The sequence below is a fragment of the Hypanus sabinus genome, chromosome 5 (assembly GCF_030144855.1).
Source record: "Hypanus sabinus isolate sHypSab1 chromosome 5, sHypSab1.hap1, whole genome shotgun sequence".
In the NCBI taxonomy this organism is placed as follows: Eukaryota; Metazoa; Chordata; class Chondrichthyes; order Myliobatiformes; family Dasyatidae; genus Hypanus; species Hypanus sabinus.
The window spans coordinates 133,571,044-133,598,967 of record NC_082710.1 but is presented as its reverse complement, the minus strand read 5'-3'; the positions used below and the strand labels follow the sequence as shown (position 1 = coordinate 133,598,967).

General features: G+C 42.0%; 1 long non-coding RNA gene across 1 annotated transcript in view; it reads right to left on the bottom strand.

The window, feature by feature from the left end:
- LOC132394370 (uncharacterized) overlaps positions 1-23,059 on the bottom strand; it is a 49,204-nt gene extending 26,145 nt beyond the window's left edge. Inside the window, exon 1 of the long non-coding RNA XR_009512292.1 lies at positions 22,929-23,059. This is a non-coding gene — a long non-coding RNA (uncharacterized LOC132394370). The remainder of the gene's footprint in view (positions 1-22,928) is intronic.
- Between the last annotated feature and the right edge of the window lie 4,865 nt (positions 23,060-27,924).

The following is a 27,924-nucleotide window of genomic DNA, read 5'->3' as shown; positions in this document are numbered from 1 at the left end:
GAGCAAGTGAACACAACTCTCACTTCCAATCTGGTCCGGCTTGTAAATTGTCTAAACAGCTGATCATACCATGCGCTAGGACCCAGCTACTGCGAAGGGCTCGGAGCCTAAAACACGCTGCCCAGTGAATTACTCCAGGCCCAGATTTTGCTGTCCAGCCTGAAGCCACTCTCCAGATCAGTTAGGCACCAAGATCAATCCATCCTCACACCCAGGCCAGTTGCACAGACATCGGAACTCCTCTGACCCAGCGTCAACTTCTCCTCTGAGCACCATGAGCATTTCAAACCCACACCCGGGCCAACTATTCAGGCATCGAACCTCCTCTGCCCCAATTTCCCTTAGTGCCCGGAGCAATCCAACCTTATACCCAGGCCAGTCGTACGAGCATTGGAACTCCACTGCCCTGATTTCTCCTCTTCGAATGGCTCACTTCATCAGCATCGATTTCTGCAACGCACCATCTAGGCTCAAACCTCAACTCACCTCGTCATCACCTGCCCCCTCAGTTTGTGGCAATGAGGTAACACAATTTACCGCAGAACAGGTGTTTTTAGTCAAATTTCTTGCTTTTTTCACTACCAGTGAACAGTCGCATGCACTCAGTAGCGCCATCTTAACCAGGTCATTACGTCAGTAATAATAAACCTAATTCTGATTCTGATTGTGATCTTAATGCTCTGCCAAGAATACTAATTTGCCTGTATCCGTATCTTTGAACCTCAATCTCTGTTGAAAATTACACACTGATATTTCCTGATGCCTACGGGGGCTGCACAGTGAAGTGCAGGTGCTATTCACACAGAGTGTGCACATTCTCTCTGTGACCAGCGATTTCCCCCAAATGTTTCTGTTTCCTCCAAAGTCACTTATTGCAGTGAATTTACCCTATAGACATATATAAAATCATGATGGGTATAGATGGTAAATGCACACACGGGGAAAGGCGATCAAAAACTAGAGGCCACAGGTTTCTGAGAAGGGGAAGATTTAAAAGGGATCCTGATGAAAGTTCTCAGCCCATAGTATCTGTTCACTTCCCTCTAATGATACTGCCTGACCTGCTGAGTTCCTCCAGCGTTTGGTGCGTGTTGCTTAAGATTTCCTGCATCTGCAGAATCTCTTGTGTCTCAGATTTAAAAGGACTTGAGGGCAAGTTACCTAACAGAGGGTGGTGCGTCTATAGAATGAGCTGCCAGAGGAAATCATTGAGCTCGGTGCAAGAACAACCCTTAAAAGACATTTGGTTAGGTATATGGATAGGAAAGGTTAGGTGGCCATCTTGATTGGCATGGACAAGTTGAGCTGAACGACCTGTTTCCATGTTGTATTTCTCTACCATACTACGGTAAGTTACTCCAGTCTGAAGGTAGCTGATAGAGGACTCAGGGAATGTTAATGAGCATGTGTGAAAGAGGTTTGCAGAGAAATAAGTGGAGGTAACACATATAAAATGCTGGAGGAATTCAGCAGGCCTATTTCTGCATCTATGAAAAAGGATAAACATTCAGCATTTTGGGCCAAGACCCTTAATCAGGAATGGAAAAAAAGATGAGGTCAGAGCAAGAAGGTGGGCGGAGGGGAGGAAGAAGTACAAGGTGGCAGGTGATAGGTGGAACCAGGAGAGGAGGAGGGGGTGAAATAAAGAACTGGGAAGTTGCTAGGCGAAATAGATAAAGGACTATCAAAGGGGAAATCTGATAGGAGAGAGAGGAAGACCATGGAAGAAAGAAAAGGAGCAGGAGCACCAGGGGGAGGTGATGGGCAAGAAAGGAGATAAAGTGAGAGAGAGAAAATAGACTGGGTGAATGGTGGGGGGCAATTACCAGAGGTTGGAGGTTACCCAGATGGAATATAGCTTCTTTCAGACGTGCATTAAAGACATTGTTCCCCAAAAATCAGTCTGGGTCTACACAACCAGAAGCTTTGGATAAATTGTTCGGTGCGTGTTGCTCTCAGTGCAAGAGATAAAGCCTTTGTCTCTGAAGACCAACAGGAGCTCAAGAGATGCTACTATGATTTACTTAGAGCTATCAAAGTGGCAAAGCGGCAACACAGGGACAAGATACAGCCATAACTCTGCGGCAATAACAGCATATGGCAAGGATTGCACACTATTGCAGACTTCAAGAGAAATTCAACAGTGCAGCCAACATTGCTGCCTCGCTCCTGGATAAGTTAAATGTTTTTTACACTCAATTCAAGTTTCATTTGACTGACCCCCCCCCCCACCCCCCCAAGGAGAGCTGCCAACAAGACCTGCCCTTGGTCATCTCTGAGGCTGAGGTATATAGAATATTCCAATATGTCAACAAGCGCAAGGCAACTGGACCGATCGGCCATCCCAGGGCAGATTCTTGGAGTGTGTGTGGAACAGCTGGCTGGTGTGTTTACAGATGTTTTAATCTCTCCTTTTCCCAGTGTATAGTGCCCTCATGTTTCAAATGGTCCATCATTGTCCCTGTACCTAAGAAACCCAAGGTAGCATGCCTGAACGATTGGCACCCTGTCGCACTCAACTCAATTATAAGCAAATGCTTTGAGAGGCTGGTTAAAGACTACATCTGCAGCATGCTACCACACACACAAACTGGATCCCCAATAATTTTCCTACCAAAGGACCGGTCTACCGATGACACCATAGCCACAGCACTACACACCATCCCCACTCACCTGGAGAAGAGGGATGCATATATTAGAATGCTTTTCCTGGACTACAGTTCAACATTCAATATCATCATTCCCTCCAGACTTGACAGGAAGCTCAGAGAACTCGGCCTGCCCCCCGCCTTGTGCGGCTGGATCCTGGACTTCCTGGCGGATCGCTGGCAGGTAGGAACTCCCTCTCCTCCCTCTAGCCTCAGCCTGAGAGCAGATGCGGTGGAGTCTGAGGAATTGAGAGAAGGAGATGGCATTTTTACAAGGAACAGGGTGGGAATAGGTATAGTCTTGGTAGCCGTAGAGTCCATGGGTTTATAATAGATACCAGTAAATAAACTGTCTCCTGAGATTGAGACAGTCAGATTGAGAAAGGGGAGGGAGGTGTTGTAAATGGACCAGGTAAATTTAAGGGCAGCATGGAAATTGGAGGCAAAGGTAATGAAGCTGACGAGCTTAAGATGGATGCAGAAAGCAGCACCAATATAGTCATCAATGTAACACTGGAAAAGTTGTGGACTGATGCTCATGTAGGCTTGGAGCATAGATGGTTCCACGTAGCTGAGAAAAGGCAGGCATAGCTGGGATCCAAATGCCAATGGCTACATCTTTCACAGGTTTTGTCCTGTATCATAAGAAATAGGAGAAATATATCTGGCTCATTGGCAGGCAAAGTATTTGCATATTTGTATTAGTGGTGCTAAACCTGATTTCACTGCAAATAAGACCTTTATTCAAGTAGAGTATTTCTACTGTTACCATCAATATCACATCCAATTCTGAGCTGAATCAGTAGCTAGATACCAAATTATTTTATTTTAACTTGATGTTTTGCATGCATATTTGTGAAATATTGAGGAAAGGCGTTGGGGGAGATCATTATTTGTTGACTGCCAGACCCAAACAGAATCCTTCACCCTTCTGAATTGAACAATGGAACAGATTAGATTAGACTGGGGGGCAATGAAATTCCTTTTCAACAAATAATGAAAGCAATTTCAACTCTCATGGAGGTTTTATATCCTGTCCTTCCAGCTACCACAAGAAACTAGAGGGAATGAAGAACCACAAAGCTATCATAAGTCTTGATGGTGGAACCCAGCATGAGTGAACATAAGAAGAAATAATGGGCTGCACAAAGCCTTGGGCAGAAGAATTGTATGGATGAAGCATCACGGCTTCTTCCCAATGCATCCACAATCACACATGTTAATCTTCTACTCTACATGATATCAACAGCAAAGGCTCCAGACTCAGACGAGATCCCAGTAGACTTGCTACAAAAATTCAGTTCTCATCCAATTTATTCTTGTGTATCCATGACTCTAAGGCATAACAATGGTGTGGAGTTGCCCACATTTGCTGTAATTAAATTAAGTCGTATCGAGTCAAGTCAAGTTTATTTACTATATGCATGTATATAACATAAATATTCATATAATGTATATAGAAATGAGACAAAGTTTCTCCAAACCAGGGTGTAAAATACGGTAGTACACATAACACATGATAACATATCAAATTAAGGATAAAATCTACAGATGAATCATGTATAAATAATGAACTGAAGTGCATAAATTAAATACTGTAAGGTACGGAACAGATTCATCAGTGACACTTGGAAGCCTAATGACCTGAGTGAAGAGACTGCTTCCCATCCTGATCATTCTTGTTTTTAGGTATCAGAGCCTGCTGCCTGATGTTAGAAGGTCAAAGAGGGTGCTGGATGAATGGGTGGGATAACACTAATGGCAGCACTCCTGATAAATGTCCTCAATTGATGGTAGGGAGACCCCATAATCTTCTCAACCGTTCTCATAGTCCTTTGTAGTGACTTCCAGTCTGATGCTCAGCTGCTCCCATACCAGATGGAGATGTAACTTGTCAGTATGCTCTCAATGGTGCCCTTGTGAAGCACAGCAACCCCACTGGTCCATTTATGCATTTAATCATTATTTTATGAAAGGGAAATGATGTTTGATCAAGTTATTGGAATCCTTGAAAGAAATTATGTCTATGGACAAAGAGGAAATGGTAGATAGCATTCAATAAACCAGCATCAAAAATCAAATCAGGAAAATAAAAAGACACGGTGTAGGAGGTAATGTATTGACATAGAAAGATGATCAGCTGGTCAAAAGAAGATAGAGAGAGGTTTTAAATGGGTCATCTTATGATTTCGAAGATGTAATAAGGTTTGTGCCACAGGGACCAGTTCTGGGACCCCAACTTCTTACAGTTTATATAAATGACTCGGATAAAGGAACCAAAGGTATGGCTACTAAATTTGTTTGTGATATAACGATAAGTGGGAAAGAGAATATAAGAAGACAACAGGTGTGGGGGGTGGCTGCAGGTAGGCTAGGTGAATTGGTATAGATCTGTCAAGTGGAGTTTTATTTTGGAAAATGTGAAATTACTTGCTTCAGACAGCAAAATCTGACAGCAAGCGCGTGAAAGCGCGTGAGGCAGTGGAAGATTCCAAATAGCGAGCAGAGGCTGAGTACGAACTTCACTCCAGGTGAGGTAAGGCCTGGTAAGCTCCTTTAATTAATCTAATTAGCTTAGGAGTAGGTAATGGAGGCAGCAGTTAGGGCAGTTGTGTGCTCCGTTTGCAGAAAGGGCGAGCACAGCTGTCCCTGATGACTACACCTACAAAAGGTGCATCCTGCTGCAGCTCCTGACAAACCATGTTAGGGAATTGGAGCTGTAGCTGGATAAACTTCGGATCATTCGGGAGGCAGAGACAGAAATAGACAGGAGTTTCAGGGAGGTAGTCACCCCTAGGAGTCAGGAGTCAGGAGACAGGGTGACTGTCAGGAGGGGGAAGGGGAATAGACAGGAAGAGCAGAGCAACCCTCTGGCCATTCCCATCAACAATAAGTATACCGTTTTGGATACTGTTGGTGGGGATGACTTACCAGGGACAAGTTGCAGTGGTTGCGTCTCTGGCACCGAGACTGGACCCTCAGCTCAGAAGGGAAGGAGGGAAAAGAGGAGAGCAGTAGTGATAGGGGATTTGATAGTTAGGGGGACAGATAGGAGGTTCTGTGGAAGAGATCAAGAATCCTAGATGGTCTGTTGCTTCCCTGGTGCCAGGGTCCGCGATATCTCGGATCGAGTTCTCAGTATTCTCAAGAGGGAGGGTGAGCAGCCAGATGTCATGGTCCATGTAGGGACCAATGACGTGGGTAGGAAGAGTGAGGAAGTGAGTCCTGAAAGGTGGGATTAGGGGGCTAGGTGCCAAGTTAAAGGACAGGACCTCCGGGATAGCAATCTCAGGATTGCTACCAGTGCCACATGCAGGTGGGTTTAGAAATAGTAAGATAGTGCAGATCAACACGTGGCTGAAGACATGGTGCAGGAGGAAGGGCTTCTGATTTATAAATAATTGGGCAGTTTTCCAGGGAAGGTGGGACCTGTTCTGGTGGGACGGTTTACATCTGAACTGGAGGGGGACAAATATTCTTGCAGGTAGGTTTGCTAGAGAGGCTCCAGTAGATTTAAACTAGATACGAGGGGGGAGGGGAACCAGAGTGTGGGAACAGATGTATGGGAGAAGGAAGAAAAAGAACACAGTAAAGTTCTTTGTACTGTTAGAGATAAACAGAGAGGAAGAGGTGGAGAATTTCTTAAATGCATTTATTTTAATGCTGGTAGCATTGTAAGAAGGTGGATGAGCTTAGAGCATGGATTGATACCTGGAAATATGATGTAGCTATTAGTGAAACATGGTTGCAGGAGGGGTGTGATTGGCAACTAAATATTCCTGGATTTCGTTGCTTCAGGTGTGATAGAATCGGAGGGACAGGGGGAGAGGTGTTGCGTTGCTTGTCAGAGAAAATATTACAGTAGTGTTCTGGCAGTGTAGATTAGAGTGCTCATCTAGGGAGACTATTTGGGTGGAATTGAGGAATGGGAAAGGTGTAGTAACACTTGTAGAGGTGTATTATGGAGCACCTAATGGGGAGCAAGAATTGGAGGAGCAAATTTGCAAGGAGATAGCAGATATTTGTAGTAAGCACAGGGTTGTGATTGTGGGGTTTTTAATTTTCCACACATAGACTGGGAAGCCCATACTGTAAAAGGGATGGATGGTTTGGAGTTTGTAAAATGTGTGCAGGATGGTTTTTTTGCAGCAATACATAGAGGTATCGACTAGAGAAGGGGCAGTGTTGGATCTCCTGTTAGGGAATGAAATAGGTCAGGTGATGGAGGTGTGTGTTGGGGAGCACTTTGGGTCCAGTGATCACAATGCGATTAGTTTCAATATAATTATGGAGAAGGATAGGACTGGATCCAGCGTTGAGATTTTTGATTGGAGAAAGGCTAACTTTGAGGCGATGCAAAAGGATTTAGAAGGAGTGGATTGGGACAATTTATTTTATGGGAAGGATGTAATAGAGAAATGGAGGTCATTTAAAGGTGAAACTCTGAGGGTACAGAAACTTTAAAGGAAAGGTTAAAAGTTTGAGAGAGCCATGGTTTTCAAAGGATATTGGAAACTTGGTTAGGAAAAAGAGAGGTACCTACAATAAATATAGGCAGCATGGAGTAAATGAGGTGCTCAAGGAATATAAAGAATGTAAGAAGAATCTTAAGAAATAAAATAGAAAAGCTAAAAGAAGATATGAGGTTGCTTTGGCAAGTAAGGTGAAAATAAATCTAAAGGGTTTCTACAGTTATATTAATAGCAAAAGGATAGTGAGGAATAAAATTGGTCCCTTAGAGAATCAGAGTGGACAGCTATGTGTGGAGCGGAAAGAGATGGAGGATATTTTGAACAATTTCTTTTCTTCAGTATTCACTAAGGAAAAGAATATTAAAGTGTGTAAACTAAGGGAAACAAGTAGGGAAGTTATGGAAACTATGACGATTAAAGAGGAGGAAGTACTAGTGCTTTTAAGGAGGAAGTACTGGCACTTTTAAAAGTGGATAAATCTCCGAATCCTGACAAGATATTCCCTAGGACCTTGAGGGAAGTTAGTGTGGAAATAGCAGGGTTTCTGACAGAAGTATTTCAAATGTCATTAGAAACGGGGATGGTGCTGGAGGATTGGCATATTGCTCATGTGGCTCCATTGTTTAAAAAGGGTTCTAAGAGTAAACCTAGCAATTATAGGCCTGTAAGTTTGACGTCAGTGGTGGGTAAATTAATGGAAAGAATTCTTAGAGATGGTATATATAATTATCTGGATAGACAGCGTCTGACTAGGAACAGTCAACATGGATTTGTGCGTGGAAGGTCATGTTCGACAAATTTTATTGAATTTTATGAAGACGTTACTAGGAAAGTTGACAAGGGTAAAGCAGTGGATGTAGTCTATATGGACTTCAGTAAGGCCTTTGACAAGGTTCCGCACAAATTGGTAGTTAGGAAGGTTCAACCATTAGGTATTAATATTGAAGTAGTAAAATGGATTCAATAGTAGCTGGATGGGAGATGCCAGAGAGTAGTGGTGGATAACTGTTTGTCAGGTTGGAGGCTGGTGACTAGTGGCATTCCTCAGGGATCTGTACTGGGTCCAATGTTGTTTGTCATATACATTAATGATCTGGATGATGGGGTGGTAAATTGGATTAGTAAGTATGCAGATGATACTAAGGCAGGTGGTATTGTGGGTAATGAAGTAGGGTTTTCAAAGCTTACAGAGAGATTTAGGACAGTTAGAAGAGTGGGCTGAACAATGGCAGATGAAGTTTAATGCTGATAAATGTGAGGTGCTACATTTTGGTAGGAATAATCCAAATAGGACATACATGGTAAATGGTAAGGCATTGAAGAATGCAGTAGAACAGAGTGATCTAGGAATAATGGTGCATAGTTCCCCGCAAGTGGAATCTCATGTGGTTAGAGTGGTGAAGAAAGCTTTTGGTATGTTGGCCTTTATAAATCAGAGCATTGAATATAGGAGTTGGGATGTAATGTTAAAATTGTACAAGGCATTGGTAAGGCAAAGTTTGGAATATTGTGTACAGTTCTGGTCACGGAATTACAGGAAAGATGTCAACAAAATAGAGAGAGTACAGAGAAGATTTACTAGAATGTTACCTGGGTTTCAGCACCTAAGTTACAGGGAAATGTTGAACAAGTTAGGTCTTTATTCTTTGGAGCATAGAAGGTTGAAGGGGGGACTTGATAGAGGTATTGAAGATTATGAGGGGGATAGATAGAGTTGACGTGGATAGGCTTTTTACATTGAGAGTAGGGGAGATTCAAACAAGAGGACATGAGTTGAGGGTTGGGGGAAAGGTTTAAGGGTAACACGAGGGGGAATTTCTTTACTCAGAGAGTGGTAGCTGTGTGAAACGAGCTTCCAGTAGAAGTGGTAGAGGAAGGTTCGGTACTGTCACTTAAAGTAAAATTGGATAGGTATATGGACAGGAAAGAATGGAGGGTTATGGGCTGAGTGCGGGTCAGTGGGACTAAGTGAGAGTAAGCGTTCGGCACGGACTAGAAGGGCCAAGATGGCCTGTTTCCGTGCTGTAATTGTTATATGGTTATAAAATGATTTTAAAAAGAAGCATATTATCTGAGTTGTGAGAGATTCAAGATCTCTGAGATCCAGAGTGATCTGGGTGTCCAAGTGTTTCATTCAGAGAAAGATAGTTGAAGTTCATCAATAACTAGGAATGCAAACAATGTCTAACTGTTTACTGCTAGAAGAATGGTGTATGATTTTAAAGAGTTAATGCCACAGTTATACAGGGCATCAGTAAAAACATGAGTGTGTACACTACTGATCTCCTTATTTTAAGGAAGAATGTTTATATGATGGAAGCGATTCAGAGAGGGTACTAATTTGATACCTGGTATAGTCGAGTTGTCTTATGTTGGACAGCATGCTTTTCTACCCACAGGTACTTAGAAGGATAAGAGGAGATTGATTAAAATATGAAAGGTCCTGAGTAAATTGACAGGTTGGATGTGCTGAGGATGTTTCCTCCTGTGGGAGAATAAAACAGAGGTCTCCTAAGGGTTTGATGAGGAGAAATATTCATTTTTTCTTGGATGGTTGGAAGTCTTTGGAACCTGAAAGGATCAGCCATGACTTTATAACTTGACGGAGCAGGACTGAAGAACCCAGTGATTTCCAAGCAACTCCTAATGAATGAAACATGCATCCCCTTTGCTATCAAGTAGCACTTAAACCAATAATCATTTATGGATAATTTAATTTAGGTTCCACTAGATTCACTTGGCTCCAGAGCTCGTTACAGGCTGATCTATACATAGCCAAAAGAAATGATTTTCCGAGATGAGGAGAAGGCAGCCAGCTTGAATTTTGGATAGGACTGAAGCTCAAGTGAAATTAGGGAAAGCTGAGGGAAAAAGTCTTTAGAATTTGAACTCACAACTGGCATAAATAGAAGTGTTTCTATGTGTGCATGCTGCTTTGTATTGCCAGTATCTGCAGTATTTCTCATGTTTGAGAAGTGTTTCTGGCTTTCAAAGGGCAGTCTATTCACTCCTACAACATCTCTGCATAAGCTCCTCAAGACGTTCGAACTCTTAGCTGTTACTGTCTTTGCTCCATCAATGATCTTCATCGCTGCCCGAGAGGTGAACTGTTCCATTCCAATTATACTTCCTCAGATAAGAAAGTAGTTCATGCTTTAAGCCTGCTTGCTGATAACTAGAAATAACATTTACACCAAAAAAGCCTGAAATAAGTATCTCTCAAAGAGAGCAGACTAACTACCTAAGGAATGTCACCAGATGCTCTATCATCAACATTCTGGTTGTCACCATTGAGCAAAACAGTCTCATAAAGAACACATAGAGACTCTGTGTCCTGTAGTGAATCCTCTCCCTAAACCACCACCCCCAAGTCTTTGATGAGTTTAAAGTCAGCTAAATTAGATAGATGTAGCTCAGAAAAACTACAACAACACTCAAAATGCTCAATGTCATTCAGAAAAAAAAGATTGGATGCCCACTGGTACACCACGTGTACTGGTACACCAAGCACTGTGTGCTTGCAATAGGTTGCAACCAACCATATAATCAAAGTTCAAAGTAAATGTATTATCAAGGTACATACATGTCACTATATATTACTCTGAGATTCCTTGTCTTGCTGGCACCCACAGTAAGTACAAAGAAACACAAGTGAATCAATGATAAACTGCACACACCAAAGGCAGACAACCAATGTTCAAAAGACAACAAACTGAGCAAAAACAAAAAAAAGAAAAAAAAATTAACATTGAGAACACGTGATGAAGAGTCCTTGAAAGTGAGACTATAGGTTGTGGAATCATTTCAGTGTTGGGTTAAGTGAGATTTTTCACTCTGGTTCAAGAGCCTGCTGGTTGAGAGGTAATTACTATTCCTGAACCTGGTGCAGTAGGGCCTGAGGCTTCTGTACCTTCTTCCTGATGGCCACAGTGAGAAGGGAGCCTGGCCTACATGACGGGGATCCTTGATGATGGATGCTGCTTTCCTGTGATGGGAAAGTGTAGATTTGCTCAGTGGTAGGCAGGGTCCTACCTGTGATGCACTGGGCCGTATCCATTACTTTTGGTGGGGCTTTTCATACCAGTTTGTGAAACAACCAGTCAATAGAAGTTCAAGAAGCATCAATAGAAGTTTTGAAATGATAAATGCTGAGGAATTTAAAGTTGCTGACCCTCCCCAACTCTGATCCCTTGATAAAGACTGGCTCATGGACCTCTGGATTTCCTCCTCCTCAGGTAATCAGAAAATAATATAGTAATCTCAGCAACACATCGTCCACTCCCTAGATAGACTTCATAGTGACTCGATAAGCAGCAAAAAATCTGCTGCAAGATAGCTACTCAAGCAGCATCTTTGGAATCGGGGGGGGGGGTGGGGGGGAAGAAATTGTCAGCTCTGCTCGTGAATACTTTCTATTTCAGCCCCAACCAGGATCTCAGGTACAAGATTTCAATTTACCATTTCTCACCATGGTTTTCCTGTCTGTCCTACACTCGACCATCTCTGTTCTTTCTCTCTGCAGGTGCTGCTTAACATACTGAAATCTTCCAGCAGATTGTTTGTTGCTCCAGATTGCAACATTTGCAAACTCTTAAGTCTCCAGTACAAATTCAATCATGTCCAGCTGTCACAATGATGTGATTGAATCCACTCAGTCAACTTCTCAATGTCAGTGGATCAAAAACTCAACAATGAAGTCCCTTTTCCACACTATTGGCTGGCTTTCAATTCCAACTTTTCATTGCAGATAGCTGTCTATTTATATTTTCCACTGATGGTATTCCACTATTGTATTTCAGGTTACATTTTTATGTGTTACACTCTTGGCAGCAATCAAGGATAACCAATAAATGGCCATCTTATTGGAGCTGCCTAAATTCTGAGAAAGGAGTTATAAAGTTAATTCTCTTTAACTCAGCTAAATTAAATTTATGCTGAATATGTGCATCCAAAAGATCTCCAGAGACTCAGGGAGATAGCTTATCAATAGCATTTGTGGTCAAATAAAATTACCTGTCTTTAGCAATCAATGTTTGAAAGTTGGATAATGTAGGTGGTTTCTCAGCTCTATTGGCTAAATCATGATTTTGAGTGTCAGAACTGATTTATGGTAGATACTATAATTATATTGTCAAGGGCCTAGCAAAGAATACTTTTTTATATTCTACTCTGTACATTTCTTAAGTGAGGCAGGGAATCGATGTATTCTCTTAAGTTCATGTAAGTTGTTTCCATGGAGCAGCTAAATCGACCTTTTGCTCTCCAGAATATAAATCATTTCGTGTTCTGGTAAATTTGATGGTATATAATGCCTCAGAGAGGACCAGAGCCTGTGGAAGTTGTTTACCCCACTTCTGAGTAGTGACACTCGAGTAACGTCACACAATTCTCCACAGTATCCAGGAAAATATTTATTCCTCGATTCACTGTTTACTACAATATTATTGGAATAGATTACCTGGTTATTAGCATACCATAGCGTGTGGGAGCTGGCAAATTGGAACAATAGCCAGACTTCAAAAATACTTCATCAGCTGTAAAACACTTCAAGGCATGCTGAAAGGGAAACGCAAGATGCTCTAGTAATACAACTATTTCTTTGTGTCTAACACCAAATCAGGAGATTTGTCTATTAAAAATTAAAATTAGCTGCACTGAAAATGCTAATTATATAAAGTGATTATACCACTTTATGTGAGTTATCATTGTTTTTTGACCATATTTTCACTTTGAACTTGCGAAGGATGGGTACAAATAAATCAGGGAACCATTCAGCGGGCTAATTATAATCCCATTCATATGCTAAAATGATAGAGGTCTATTCAGTAAGGCTATTTAAGATGCAATTCACTCCCTGACTGATGTGAAACCTATTCTGTATTTTCATTGTTTTGCTCCATCAAATTTCTTGCCTCTCTTCCCCTTTCTTTTCCTGTAGGCCTTTATGTCTTTTTCAGCTCCTCTGGTACTTACACCTAAGTGATTGTTACCCTACTGTGACGTAGGGTCACCAGGCTCTTCCATAGGGATGAGATCTTTACAACATCCACACAAAAGCATCGACAGGAGCAGGAGCTGCTAGATACAGGAGTTATCTGCTTACTAGGATCTGAGGTCATAGTTGTGCCTTCAGCTGCTCATTCCCTGGTCTGGAAGGCTCAAAGGCTCAAACAAATTGTTTGCATTGATGATTGCGACTTCGCCATGTGCTGTCTGTGTTTAGTGCATGATGTGGTGATCTATCAGCCTTGGATTCATTTTCTGAGTTCCAGTTCTATTGGTTTTGAACATAGAACACAGAATAGTACAGCAAAGAAACAGGCTTTCCAGCCCACTGAACTAATAAAGCAAATGACACATAATTTAGATAATCCCTTCTGCCTGTATATGGTCCTTTTCCCTCCATTCTCTGCATACTGGTGTCTATCTAAGATTTCCACAGATGAAATTCAGGAGCAGCTTTCAATGTATTTGATTAATATAGTGGGATGTAGGGAAGAGCTGGGAAAGGCAGCACTAATGGTTATTGTAGTCCCAGGCGACTTCTTCCAGTTCGTCCACGAAATAGCTTATTCTTCTTCTCTTATGTCATTCCTTTCTTTTCAAGGTGGTTTGAGTTCTGTCCAAGCCCATGATCTACAGTTCAAACTACAGCTCTTAGCAAGCAGTGGGTTTTTGGGCTATGTGGCCTGTCGCTTCGCTATTTCCAGGAATGGCCTGGAAGGTGTGCATCTCCAGGGAGATGACCTGGTTCCTCGCCAATTTCGCTGACTGAAGCATCGTGGGAGACGGCAACATCGGGACAGCAAGAGGTGTGTGCTGCTCTCGGAAGTAGGCCTCTGTACTCGGGAGATCCTTTTCTCCCTTCCTCTCTCTCTCTTGCTGGAGAGTGAGAGCCTGTCGGCCCCCAAAATAGGGTGGGCTTGGAGAAACGATGCGGAAGATTGTAACGTCAAAACTGCAAGATGCTGATCGGTGCTCTCGTTGTTGCAGGAGCAATCTCTCTCTCTCTCCCTCAGTGGTGAGAGAGAGCCTGTCTGAGATATCGAAGTGCTGGGTTATGAGCTGTAGTTTTGATGGGCTCTAGATCCAGGTCCCTTTGGGAGGATTTTGCTATTGCTTGCATGGTGGGGGTGGTGGAGAGAGGGACTGTCAATACTTCTGCTGCACGGAGAATGGCGGCTTTGGGGTTCTGTTGTTTCTTCCTATGGGGTTCCTTGTTTCATGGATGTCTGTGAAGAGTAAGAATTTCAGGTTGTACCCTACAACTACTAGGCTCCTGAACTGGTGTGGATAATTTCATTCACCACTGTTCTGAAATGGTTCTGCAACTTGCAGACTCACTTTCCAGGATTCTTTACAATTCATGTTCTCATCATTATTTTTATTTGCATAGCTTGCAAACTTTTACACATTGGTTACATCACTCTCTGACTATTGCTTTTCAGATAGCCTTGTATTATGTGTTTGTTCTTAATAAAGACAAATAGGGCATGGGATTACATTGAGAACATTTTATTACAGAATTTCTCCAGCTCAACACTGAGCATGTGCAACCAAGTCACCCACGAAACTTCCAGTTCTGGGTGAAACTCCTGGATTGCCCACTGGGAACTGAAGTTCTTTACTATGTACACAAATAACAACACACCTTGTTTATATGTTACCCTCATAGTTACCATAGTTCTTACCCTGTCAGAGACCTTTTCCTCATTTTTGGTCTCCTCACAAACAACAGAAAATCTGCAGATGCTGGAAATCCAAGCAGAACATATAAAATATTGGAGGAACTCAGCAGACCAGGTAGCATCTATGGAAAGGGTACAGTCAACGTTTCTGCTGAGACCCCTCGGCTGGACTGGAGAAGAAAAAGCTGAGGAGAAAATTTAAAAGGTTAGAGATGAAAGAGAGACGCACCAGGTGATAAGTGAAACCTGAAGGGGGAGGGATGAAGTAAAGAGCCGGGAAGTTGATTGGTGAAAGAGATACAGGGCTGGAGAAGAGGGAGACTGATAGAAGAGGACAGTAAAGGGGGGAGGACCACTAGAGGAATGTGATGGGTGTGGAAGGAGATAAGGTGAGAGTAGGAAAGGGGGATGGGGAATAGAGAAGGAGAGGTGAGGGGCATTTCCGGAAGTTCGAAAAATCGTTGTTCCAGCCATCAGGTTGGAGGCTTCCCAGGTGGAATATAAGGAGTTGTTCCTCCAACCTAAGAGTGACATCATTACGACAGTGGAGGAGGCCATGGATAGCATATTAGAATGGAAATGGGAAGTGGAATTATAATGGATGGCCACTGGGAGACCCACTTTTTCTGGTGAAGTGGTCTCCTAATCTATGTCAGGTCTTACCAATATACAGGAGGCCACACTGGGGGCACCGGACACATTATATGACTTCAACAGACTCAGAGGTGAAGTGCTGCCTCACCTGGAAGGACTATTTGGGGCCCTGAATGGTAGTGAGGGAGGAAATGTAGGGGCAAGTGTAGCACTTGCAAGGATAAGTGCCAGGAGGGAAATCGTGGGAAGGAACAATTGGACAAGGGAGTCGCATAGGGAGCAATCCCTGCAGAAAGCAGAAAGTAGGGGAGTGAAAGATGTGGTTGGTGGTGGGATCCAGGTGAAGATGGCAGAAATTGCAGAGAATTATGAGCTGGACGTGGAGGCAGGTGAGGTGGTAGGTGTGAACAAGAGGAACTCTATCCCTGGTAGGGTGGCGGGAGAATGGGGTGAGAGCAAATGGGGCGCGTAAAATGGAAGAGAAGTGGTTGAGAACGGCATTGATGGTGGAGGAAGGGAATGACCTTTCTTTTCTTTGCAGAAGGAGGATTTCTCCTTCGTTCTGGAATGAAAAGCCTCATCCTGAGAGCAGATGTGATGGAGACAGAGGATTTGAGAGAAAGGGATGAAGTTTATACAAGTAATAGGGCCCAAAATGTTGATTGTACTCTTTTCCATCAATGCTGCGTAGCCTGCTGAGTTCCTCCAGTATTTTGTGTGTCATCTGGTCTCCTTTCCAGTTTTAATGAAGGGTTTTCTAATAAAATGTTACCGCTTTTTCTCTTCCCACAGATGCAGCTGAGCATACGCAGCACATCCTGCTTTTATTTTGTATTCAAATGGCCAGATTGAAACTTAGACTAAAGTTTCTTCTTATGGCAGCGAGAGTGCTGCCAAATTAGCTATATTTGTCATTTAAATCTTTCTGGGCACAAGGATTTGTTATCCATCTAAAGAATACATGAAACTATGTGCAAAATATAGAATTATAAAACTTGAAAGGAATACCAAAATAGACTAAACGACCTCCCACTCAGCTAATGAATGTAACTATAAGGCTGCTGAGGCCCACTTTAATAATTCTCTGTCTATCAGAATGCTATTTAAAGTCTAGACCTCTACCTCTGTACCATGAGAAAGAAAATCCCACCACCATTTCACAATTGCTCACTTGAATTTATGAATCAGATTTTATAGGAGACAGGCGTGAAATTAAAGTATGTGGAGTGTTCAAAAATTGCTGTTAATCATCGGCAAACAGCCATTTATGTTTTGATGATCTTCCAGCAAAAGATTAATTAAAACACTATATCAGTCCATCCCACATAAAACATCAGTGTAATTTATGGTTATTAAATGCATTTTGCTGTAATAGTTATATGATTTAAATGAATTACTTGTTTAAAGGACAGTAGTTTTCTGTCCTGTCCTTGATTATTGTTACATTATTTGATTTGCCTGACTTATATGCTCCTCTACATCATTCCAGAATCAGAGAATTTCATTGCAATTCAAACTGTGAACATAAATTCACATGATAATTGTAGCTATCTGGTTTCCTTTTAAAAAAACTATTATTCAGACACCAATAAAAGTGAACTGTTTGCAAGATTTTACTGTTGGTAAAATGCTTTAGAGATTACAGTGAGTGAATGACCTGAGGACAGGAGGGTTTTCAATACAACATGAAGGAATGTCCAAGGATCCCAAGAATCATTTTCAATATCAACCTTCATAATTCATGTCAATTTCTTACTGGGACAAGTAAGATGATTCGTTTGATTACAGGAACATGAAATAATTTAATTTATTTAATCAATTTGGAATGTAAGTGGGAAAGAATATTAATAGTGCAGTGAAGTGAACTATTGTGCTCAAAATTATGATTAAGGACCATGCGATATTTTTGAAATTTAATCAAGAACTCATGCAGTTTAGCTTTAGAATGGGGAATGGTAGATTTTCCTTCTCAGCCCAATCTCTTTCCTTCTCCCTGTCTTCCATCATGCCCTGAATAATCAAGAATCTATCAACATCTACCTTAAATATATCCAATGACTTGGCATCCACAGCTGCCTATGGCAATAGATTCCATAGATTCACCACTCTCTGGTTAGAGAAATTATCTTTCATCTCTTTTCTAAAAGGATGTCCCTCTATTCTGAGGCTGTGTCCTGTGGTCCCCCACCAAGAGAGGCATCCTCCCCACATCCACTCTATCGAGGCCCTTTTATATTCACAAAATGCTGGTGGAATGCAGCAGACCAGGCATCATCTATAGGAAGAAACACTGTCAACTTTTTGGGCCGAGATCCTTCGTCAGGACTAACTGAAATAAAAGATATTATGAGATTTGAAAGTAAGAGGAGGAGGGGGAAATCCAAAATGATAGGAGAAGACTGGAGGGGATGGGGTGAAGCTAAGAGCTGGAAAGGTGATCGGCAAAAGGGATACAGAGTTGAAGAAGGGAAAAGATCATGGGATGGGAGGCCTCGGGAGAAAGAACAGGGGAAGGGAGCACCGGAGGGAGATGGAGAACAGGCAAAGAGTGATGGGCAGAGAGAGAGAAAAAAAAGGGGAGGAATAAATAAATCAGGGATGGGGTAAGAAAGGGAGGAAGGGCATTAACGGAAGTTAGAGAAATCAATGTTCATGCCATCAGGTTGGAGGCTACCCAAACTGTATATAAGGTGTTGTTCCTCCAACCTGAGTGTGGTTTGGACAGCCTCCAACCTGATACAAGATGAAGCCACACTCAGATTGGAGGAACAACACCTTATATACCGTTTGGGTAGCCTCCAACCTGATGGCATGAACATTGACTTCTCTAACTTCCGTTAATGCCCCTCCTCCCCTTCTTACCCCATCCCTGATATATTTAGCTTTTCCCCCCTCCTCTTTTTTTTCTCTCTCTCTGCCCATCACTCTTTGCCTGTTCTCCATCTTCCTCTGGTGATCCCCTCCCCCCTTCTTTCTCCCTGGGCCTCCTGTACCATGATCCTTTCCCTTCTCCAGCTCTGTATCCCTTTTGCCAATCACCTTTCCAGCTCTTGGCTTCACCCCACACCCTCCGGTCTTCTCCTATCATTTTGGATTTTCCTCTCCCCCTCCTACTTTCAAAGCTCTTACTATATTTTATTTCAGTTAGTCCTAACGAAGGGTCTTGGCCTGAATCATCAACATTGCTTCTCCCTATAGATGCTGCCTGGCCTGCTGTGTTCCACCAGCATTTTGTGTGTGTTGATTGAATTTCCAGCATCTGCAGATTTCCTCATGTTCCCTTCTACATTCGATAGGTTTCAATGAGATCACCCCTCAATCTTCTGAGTTCTAGTGAGTAGAGGCCCAGAGCGATCTAATATTTTTCTTATGACAAGCCTTTCTATACTGGAATCATTTTTGTGAAACTGCATTGAACCGTGTCCAAAGTCAGCATATCCTTTCTTAGATAACAGGGCCTAAAATTGCTCATAATGCTGCAAGTGAGGCCTCATCAGGGCTTTATAAAGCCTCAACATTACATCTTTGCTTTTATATTCTAGTCCCCTCAACCTATAAATTAACCTTTAGGGAGACTCCCCAGACTCTTTGCACCTCAGTTTTAGAATTTTCTCTTCATTTAGAAAATAGTTTACTCCTTTATTTCTTTAACCAAAGTGCATTACCATACACTTCCCAACACTATATTCCATCTGCCACTTCTTTGCCCATTTTTCTAATCTGCCTAAGTCCTTCAGTAGCTTCTCTACTTCCTTAAAACTACATGCCCATCCACCTATCTTTGTATCATCCACAAACTTGGCCACAAAGCCACGCAAGTCTTTGACATATAACGTAAAAAGAAGCAGTCCCAACACAGACCCCTGTGAAACACCACTAGTGACGAGCAACCAGCCGGAAAAGGCTCGCTCATTCCCACTCTTTGCCTTCTGCCAATCAGCCACTGCTTTATCCAGGTTAGAATCTTTCCTGTAATATCAATGGCTCTTATTTTGATAAGCAGCCTCACATGTGGCACCTTGTCAAAGGCTTTCTGAAAATCCAAATACACATCATCCACAAATTCTCCTTTGTCTATCCTGCTAGTTATTTCTTCAAAGAATTCCAGCAGATTTGTCAGGCAAGATTTTCCCTTGAGGAAACCATGCTGACTATGGTCTGTTTTATCATGTACCTTCAAATACACGGAAACCAAATTCTGAACAATCAACACCAAGATTTTCCCAACCACTGAGGTCAGACTAACTGGCCTATAATTTTCTTTTTCTGCCTCCCTCCCTTCTTGAAGAGTGGAGTGACATTTGTAATTCTCCATTCCTCCGTAACCATGCTAGAATCTATTGATTATACAATCTCTTCAGACATCTTTTTCAGAATCCTGGGGTGTGTACCATCTGGTCTAGGAGACTTATCTACCTTCAGTCCACTCAGTTTCCCCAGAAGCTTCTCCCTAGTAATGGCAACTTCACACACTTCTGCCCCTTGAACCTCCAACACACTGCTACCGTCTTCCACAGTGAAGACTGATGCAAAATACGTATTAATTTCAACTGCCATTTTCTCGCCCCCTGTTATTATCAGTGGTCTAATATCTCCTCTTGCCTCTCTATTACATTTTAAGTATCAGAAGAAACTTTTGGTATCCTCTTTCATATTACTGACTAGCTTACTTTCATATTCCATCTTTCCTTCTTTCTTACTTCTTCAGTTGCCCTCTGTTGATTTTTGAAAGCTTCCCAATCCTCTAACTTTCCACTATTTTTTGCATATGAGTGCAAAAACATATTTAAGTTTTAAATCACTTATGCTTTCTGGACTTCACTGGTATTATTTTACTTCTCACCAAAGGTCATTTTGCCCATCAGGTCTAACTGGCTTTCAGAGCATGTCCTTTAGTCCCACTCCCCCACTTAACTCTCTGAAACATATTGTCCTTCAGAGGCCCATCATCTCTGCCACGATTTTCCTCCCACACATCTACACTAGGGTCAACTTACAGTGAATAATTTGCCCATCAACACATTATTGGGATTTTGAAGGAGACCAGAAGAGCTGGTAGGAAGCCAAGCAGCCACAGAAAGAGTAATACCCAAGGTCAGGCTTGAACCCGCACCACAGGAGCTGAGAGTAAGCAGCCAGAGCTGCGTCACCACTGTGCCAGTCATTCTGCTAAAATTTATTGCTCATCCTAATCGAACTAGGTAACTTGCCTATTGCAGGCGACAGTTTATGATCAGCTAGAGGGCTGGCTTGGCTGTCCACTTAACCAGGTTAGAACAGCAGGATTCCTTTTCAAAAGGACATTAGTGAAGCAATGGAATTGGAGTTGGTTTATTAGTGTCATACGTACTGATGTACAGTGAAAAGCTTGTCTTGCATACAGATCATGCAGATCAAATCCTTGTACAATGCACTGAGGTAGAACAAGGTAAAACAATACAAGAATGCATAATAAAGTGCAACAGCTGTACAGAAATTAACTGCATTTATCCCAGTGGGGTTTGTATCATGTCTCTGTATTATCAGTGTAGGTAATTGATCTTCTGGTTTAGTAATTTAAGCACGATGCCGTTGCTTCCCTCTACAGCCAAATTCACATGCATTTTTACATGTGACACCGTACAATCATACAGAACCTAACTTAATCTACCTGTCACTAATAATTCCACCCTCACTACAACTGAGGGCTTCAATACAACTGCACTGTCATCTCCAGTGACTCAAGGAGTGCATCTAAATCCATTGTTGAATCTACTATATTTGTTGAACAAGTACTGGTAAACTCTAAAATTATTTCAACTGCAGCCAAAGGATGTATGTATTAAAATCAGTTTTTTTTTAAAAAAAAACATGCTCTTTCTTCAAAACAAACTTAATTTAACTTTGTGTACTTTTTTGGGGACAAGGGCAGATCATAATGATTGCAGGGTTATGGATAAGATGCAGTGGAATAAGATCATAATGACTGCCTATCCCAGTGTGAACCAGAAATGGTATCCTTAGGAACCAGAAGAGACTGATAATAATCGGACTATTGGAGGAACTTAATGAGTCAGGCAGCATCTGTGGATGCAAAGGAATGAATGATATTTCAGGATGATCTTTCTTTTTATCCTCATTGATGATGTTTGAATCACTGAGATCCTCCAGTAGTTCACTTTTATTTACACCTACTTTAGGGATGGTGGTCAGATTGAGATCTACACTTGGAAACTTTATACACCAGAAAGTTTGCAAATGATGGAAATCCAAAGCAACACATACAAAATGCTGGAGGAATTTTCCTTTATAGGACATCTGTCCCTGGAATGGCCTATGTTCCTCCCTCTGCAATCAGATCCTTGACTTCCTAACCAGAAGACTACAATCTGTGCACATGGGTACTTATAACTGCTACTCACTGACAATCAACACCGGCGCACCTCAGGGATGTGTGTTTAGATCACTGCTCTACTCTCTATACTTAGGACAGTATGACTAGGCATTGCTCAAATGCCATCTATAAATTTGTTGATGATACAACCATTGTTGTTAGAACCTCAGATGGAGACGAAAGGGTGTACAGGAGTGAGATATACCAGCTAGTTGAGTGGTGCCACAGCAACAAAGTTGCACTCAAGATCAATAAGAGCAAAGAGTTGATTGTGGACTTCAGGAAGGGTAAGATGAGGGATCACGAACCAATCCTCATGAGGGATCAGAAGTGCAGAAAGTGAGGAATTTCAAGTTCCTGGGTGTCAAGATCTCAGAGGATCTAACCAGTTCCCAACATATTGATGCAGCTATAAAGAAGGCAAGATAGTGGCTATATTTCATTGGGAGTTTGAGGAGATTCAATTTGTCACATAAGACACTCAATAACTTCTACAGGTGTACCCTGGAGAGCAGTCTGACCGGCTGCATCACTGTCTAGTATTGGCGGGAGCAGAGTGACTGCACAAAATCAAAATAAATTGGTCAGCTTAATCTTGGGTACTAGCCTCAGTAGTATCCACGACACCTTAAAGGAGTGGTATCTCAGAAAGGGGGCATCCATTGACAAGGACCCCCACCACCCAGGACATGCCCTCTTCTCACTGTTACCATCAGGTAGGAGGTTCAGAAGCCTGAAGGCACACACTCAGCGATTCAGGAACAACTTCTTCCCATCTGCCATCCATTTCCCAAATGGGCATTGAACCCATGAAAACTACCTCACTTTTATTATTTCTGTTTTTGCACTATATATATCTGCTGTAATTGATTTGCTAATTTATTTTCCCCCCATTTGATCATGTATTGCATTGTAGTGTTGTTACTAAGTTAACAAATTTTACGACATATGCTGGTGATATTAAACCTGATTCTGATCCTGATCAGATATGTCCTCTTTCTTTAAAGAACAAGGTTTCCCTTCCTCCACTATTGATGCTGCCCTCACCCACACCTCCTCCGTTTGCCATAAGTCCATATTCACCCCTCCTTCCCGCTGCTTTAACAATGATAGAGTGAGTGGGTTGAGTTGTTCTTCGATCTCAGCAATTTACCTGCAAGCTTTTCATCGCCACGCAAAGAGACATCTTCAGTGTATCGCTGATTGCGGTGTATTCTCTGAACACATAGCGTTTGTATGCTTTTCTATCAGCCATTTGGACATCATTTCGGTAACTTGTTTGTGATGTGGGAAGGAAATCTTGTCACCGATTGTCTGTGTGGTGAACTTCCCGTCTTGTGGTCTGGAATTTTGCCAGCATTGCCTCATAAGCAGGATCAAGGTCTACACGTTTGTTTACAGAATTGTTTGTGTAAAACCATGCTTCTAGGAATTTTCTTGCAATCTCTGTGTTTGCTTGCACCTTGACTTCACTGATGCCATTGGAATTTGTGCCTGTTTTGATCTTTATGGGTAAAGACTAGGGGAAGGTGGTCATCTGCTTTAAAGCCAGTTAATGTTCATGGATCCTTGTGGATAATTTTCTCCCAGTTTGGCTGACAAAATACTTAAAAGAGTTCCTCTTGTCCTCACCTACCACCCCATCAGCCTTTGTATCCACCAGATTATCCTCCACTGCTGCCACCATCTCTAAAAGGATCCTACCACTAAACATATCTTTTCCTACCCCCTTGGGTACCCTCCAACCTGATAGCATGAATATTGATTTCTCCTTCTGGTGAACAAATTCCCCATCCACTATTCCCCAATTCCCTACTCTGACCTTTTACCTCTTCTTACCTGCCTATCACTTACCCCTGCGTCCCCTCCTCTTTCTCTTTCTCCTATGATCCATTCTCCTCTCCTATCAGATTCATTTCTGTCCAGATCTTTACCTTTCCCACCCACCTGGCTTCACCTATCATTTTCCGGCTAGCCTCTTTCCCCTCCCTCCCTGACCTTTTATTCTGGAATCTACCCTTTCCTTCTCAATCCTGAAGGAAGATCTCAGCCCAAAATGTTGACTATCTACTCATTTCCACAGAGGCCGCCTGACCTGCTGAGTTCCTCCAGTATTTTGTGTGTGTTTCTTGGAAACATTGCCTTTGAAACTATTTGCATGGGCTAGATGGACAAAAGTATTAATCCGGTACTTGGATCAGACTGAGGGATGAAGGGACCAAAGCAGTAAATACTAATGGCTGGTCTTCTGCAACCTTTGTGCAAGAAGTTCTCCTACATTGAAAAGCATGAAACAAATCTGTGAAATGATGCATAACAATGATCCTAAACAATGTGCAACAATTGTGCTCCAAAACAACACTACTGCTGCTGTGTTTTAGAATCATTTCCAAATCCTGCTCTGCTGCTGTTGGAAGGTGCCAAGTGGCGATGAGGTAATTCCTCTGAGAAAGGGTGGGACAGTCAAAGATCTGTTACCTCAGGCATTGACATGCGCACGTCCACCCACTTAAAGGGTGGGCTGACAATGGCACTGGCCAAGGAATTTTAAATTTAATGTAGTAACAAAGAAGTCATGCTCTTTAAATTTATTATATTTTCCTAATTTTCCTCAACCTCTTTTCTCCTCTACTGCAAGGCTAATATACTGTATGGCTGAGTTTCAAGTTAATGATATTGATCTGTTGTTACCATCTAAAACAAAGCAGTCTGATTGCACCATGTTAAACATTCATTCTCTCCACTCCAAGAACACAGGCTGCAGAGAGTAACTGCTGCAAAATGCACCCAGGCAACTCTGACTGTATCTCCCAGATCCACAACCTTTCACACCAAGATTGCACACGAGAAAGCCATCGTGTTCCCCTTTGTTGCTCACCTTTCCAACATCGAAATGTATCAATGTGCTTTCAGTGTTGCCAGCTCTAAATCCTTATATGAAATGTCATAGAAAGTAAACTGTGAAAGTAAACCTAATTCTGATTCTGGTTTTGAAACTTGAAGGACGGTTAGATTTACAGTGCAGTAGTAGCCCTTTTGACCCTATGCACCCACTCTGACCAAGATGCCCATTCACTATCATCCCACTCCATTGCAATTGGCCCAGCTTACCTTGTACCAGGAAGGCTAACAGTATTATCAAGCACATCTGCCACCCTAGCAATTACCTTTCTCTCTATTACCTCTAGGAGAAGATACAGAGCTTAAATGCCTGTATGACGAGACACAAAAGGAACTTCTTCACCACTGCTGTCAGACAGCTGAACTAATCACTTCTTTCAGTCCTACTTTCCAGTGATGCAGTCATATTCTGCCTCGTCCGTTATTGTCACTACAGCATTTCTTTTTGTGCTACTTCAGCTTGCATGACAAGACTTTACATCATTCCAATGTTTGCACTGGTTGCTGCACTTATTGTTGCATTTATTATTACCATGTATACTGTTCACTCCATGAGCTTCACACGGGTAAGGAATTTCATTGCATCCTGGTGTATATGAAGTAAATTAATCTAAATCATTCCCTATCTATGTACCAGTTCCAATGACTCTTAAACGTAGTGATTGCACTTGCCTTCTCTGGCAGATTCTTCAAAACAGCCCCACCACGATGTGAAAAAAACTGCCCCTCCGATCTCCTTTAAAATGTTTACCTCTTACCTTAAACCTGTCCTCTATTTACAGATTCCCTTACTCATTGAAAAAGACTGCAATTATCTCCCCTATCTTTATCCCTTATAATTTCATGATGCTGAAAAAGGTCACCCTTACGTCTTCAACGAGAACAATCTCCCTTTACCCAATATTTCCTTGTCATTAAATCTCTCCATTCTAGAAAACATTCTGGTGAATCTATTCTGCACTCTTTCTAGTGCTACAATACCGCTCCCATTGTGTTGTGACCAGAACTACACACTATATTCCAAGTGCTGTCTAAGCAATGCTTTGCACCATTTTGTACAGCTGCATCTTAATACCTCAGCTCTTACAATCGATACCCCTATCTATGAAGGTAAGCAAGTTAAATCCCTTCTTCATTACTTTGCTCACTATTTTGCCATTTTTAGGGAGCTATGCACTTGCACCCCAAAGACCCTCTGCACACCGACAGCCGACTGTTTATTGTACATGACAACCACTAGTAGACCACTCAAAATGTATTACCTCACTCTTATCTGGATACAATTCTGGCCAAATTTCCAGCTGATTTATATCCCTCTGTCCATATCCTTAGGCAACTCCACCAAGCTTCATGAGATCAGCAAATTTAACTCATACGACAACAAGAGCACAAGATTGATTCCTGTGGTATCCCAGTAGCTAGAGAGTAAACAGAAAACTAAACTCCACCACTATCCTTTGCTTCCTATCACCAAACCCATTTTGCCAAATCACCTTCATATGCCCTAATTTCCTAGAGCAACCTATCATGTGTCAAGAGCCTGGCTAAAATCTATATATGCCACACCTACTGTCTGGCCATGGTCAACTTCCTGAGTAACCTCAACAAAAATCAATTTTAGAGATGGGACTTCAAATGCTGACTGAAACTAATCAATTCCTGCTTTTCCAAGATATCAGATCTTCAGTTCCCAAGAATTTATTTTTTCCAATAGTTTCTCTGCTACTGGTGCAAGGTTTACCAATGTGTGACTTCTCTGGCTTATCCTGATAGCACTTCTTGAACATGGGAACAACATTAACTGCCCTACAGTCTTCCAATACCTCAGCAATGGCTAAACATGATGCAAACATTTCCTTCACAGCCCCAGCTATCATCACCCTTGCTTATTCCCAGTGAATACCAACACAAAGTATTTATTCAAGACACACAAATACTTTCTAGTTCCAAACAAAGACTTCCATTTTGGTCCCTGTGGGTGCCTACTCTTTCCCTTGCTACCTTCTTGCTTTTAATAAATTTAGAAAAGGTTCTGGAATTTTCTTTAATTCTGTGGTTAGGGCTATTTATCTTTTTTGCCCTCTTAACTGCTTTCTTAAGATCTATCCTATATCCTTAAGATAAAATTGGTTCTGCCAATAAGGGGTGACTCATTGCATGCAGCTCTGATGCAAATCATCAAATATTCCCATTCAGGACTACTACAGCTGAAATGCACAATTACAGCCAGGGATAAATCAGTAAGCAACATCATTTTCAGACACTTAAAAAAATCTTTTGATACTCAGAATCGATGGATCTCAGACAGCAGACTCATATCACGAGTGCAGTTTCCCTTTGCGAATTAGGAAGCGAGGAAAGTATTCTGGTAAGTAGGATTGAAACACAGAAGCTTTAAACACTCTCAACTATCCTTCTGAGAACATAGAGTCTCTGGAAAATAAAATTGAAGACCTCCAAGCAAGACCTCAGGGACAGCTGTGTACATTGCTGTAAGGAAACATGTCCATGCCATTCTCCGTAAAGTCGGAGCAGCTCGGTCTGTTCAAGGCAGAGGAAAGGTATAATTAAAAAGGTATATGCTTTACAATTGACTCATCGTGGTGCATGGACATGGCAGTTCTGTCTCAATCCTGCTCACCCGACCTGGACCATCTGGCGGTCAAATGTTGCTCTCTTTATCTGCCGATGGAGTTTTCCGCCGTCGTTTTGGTAGCAGTGTACATTCTGCCTCGAGCTACTGTCAACCAGGCACTGGATGAGTGAAGCTCTGTAAGCAGCGGCCACAAAACGGCACACTCCTCTCATTGTGGGAGATTTCAACCAGGCCAGCTTGAAGAAATCTCTGAACAATGCCCATCAACATATTACATGTTGAACCAGAGGAGCCAACACACTTGGCCACTGTGATACCACCATCAATAATACTTAATGTGCCATCCCACACCCATACTTTGGAAAGTCTGATCACCTGGTTGTACTTCTACCTTATCCTTATCCTTTTCCGTGATATGTTCAAGGTTACTGAATTGTGGTTATGGTTCAATATGGGTCTCTTCACAGGCACCTCCACACCTCCACCATTTGTCTGTTTATCATTCCTCAAAAGAAGATCAAGTATAACAGCCTCCACGGTAGAACTGTTCTACATAAAAGTCTCCTTCCTACAAATTTTAAACAACTTCCTCCCCATTTAAGTGCCTTGCACTAAAGCAATCTTGGTGAATGGGAAAGTTAAAACCTCCCAT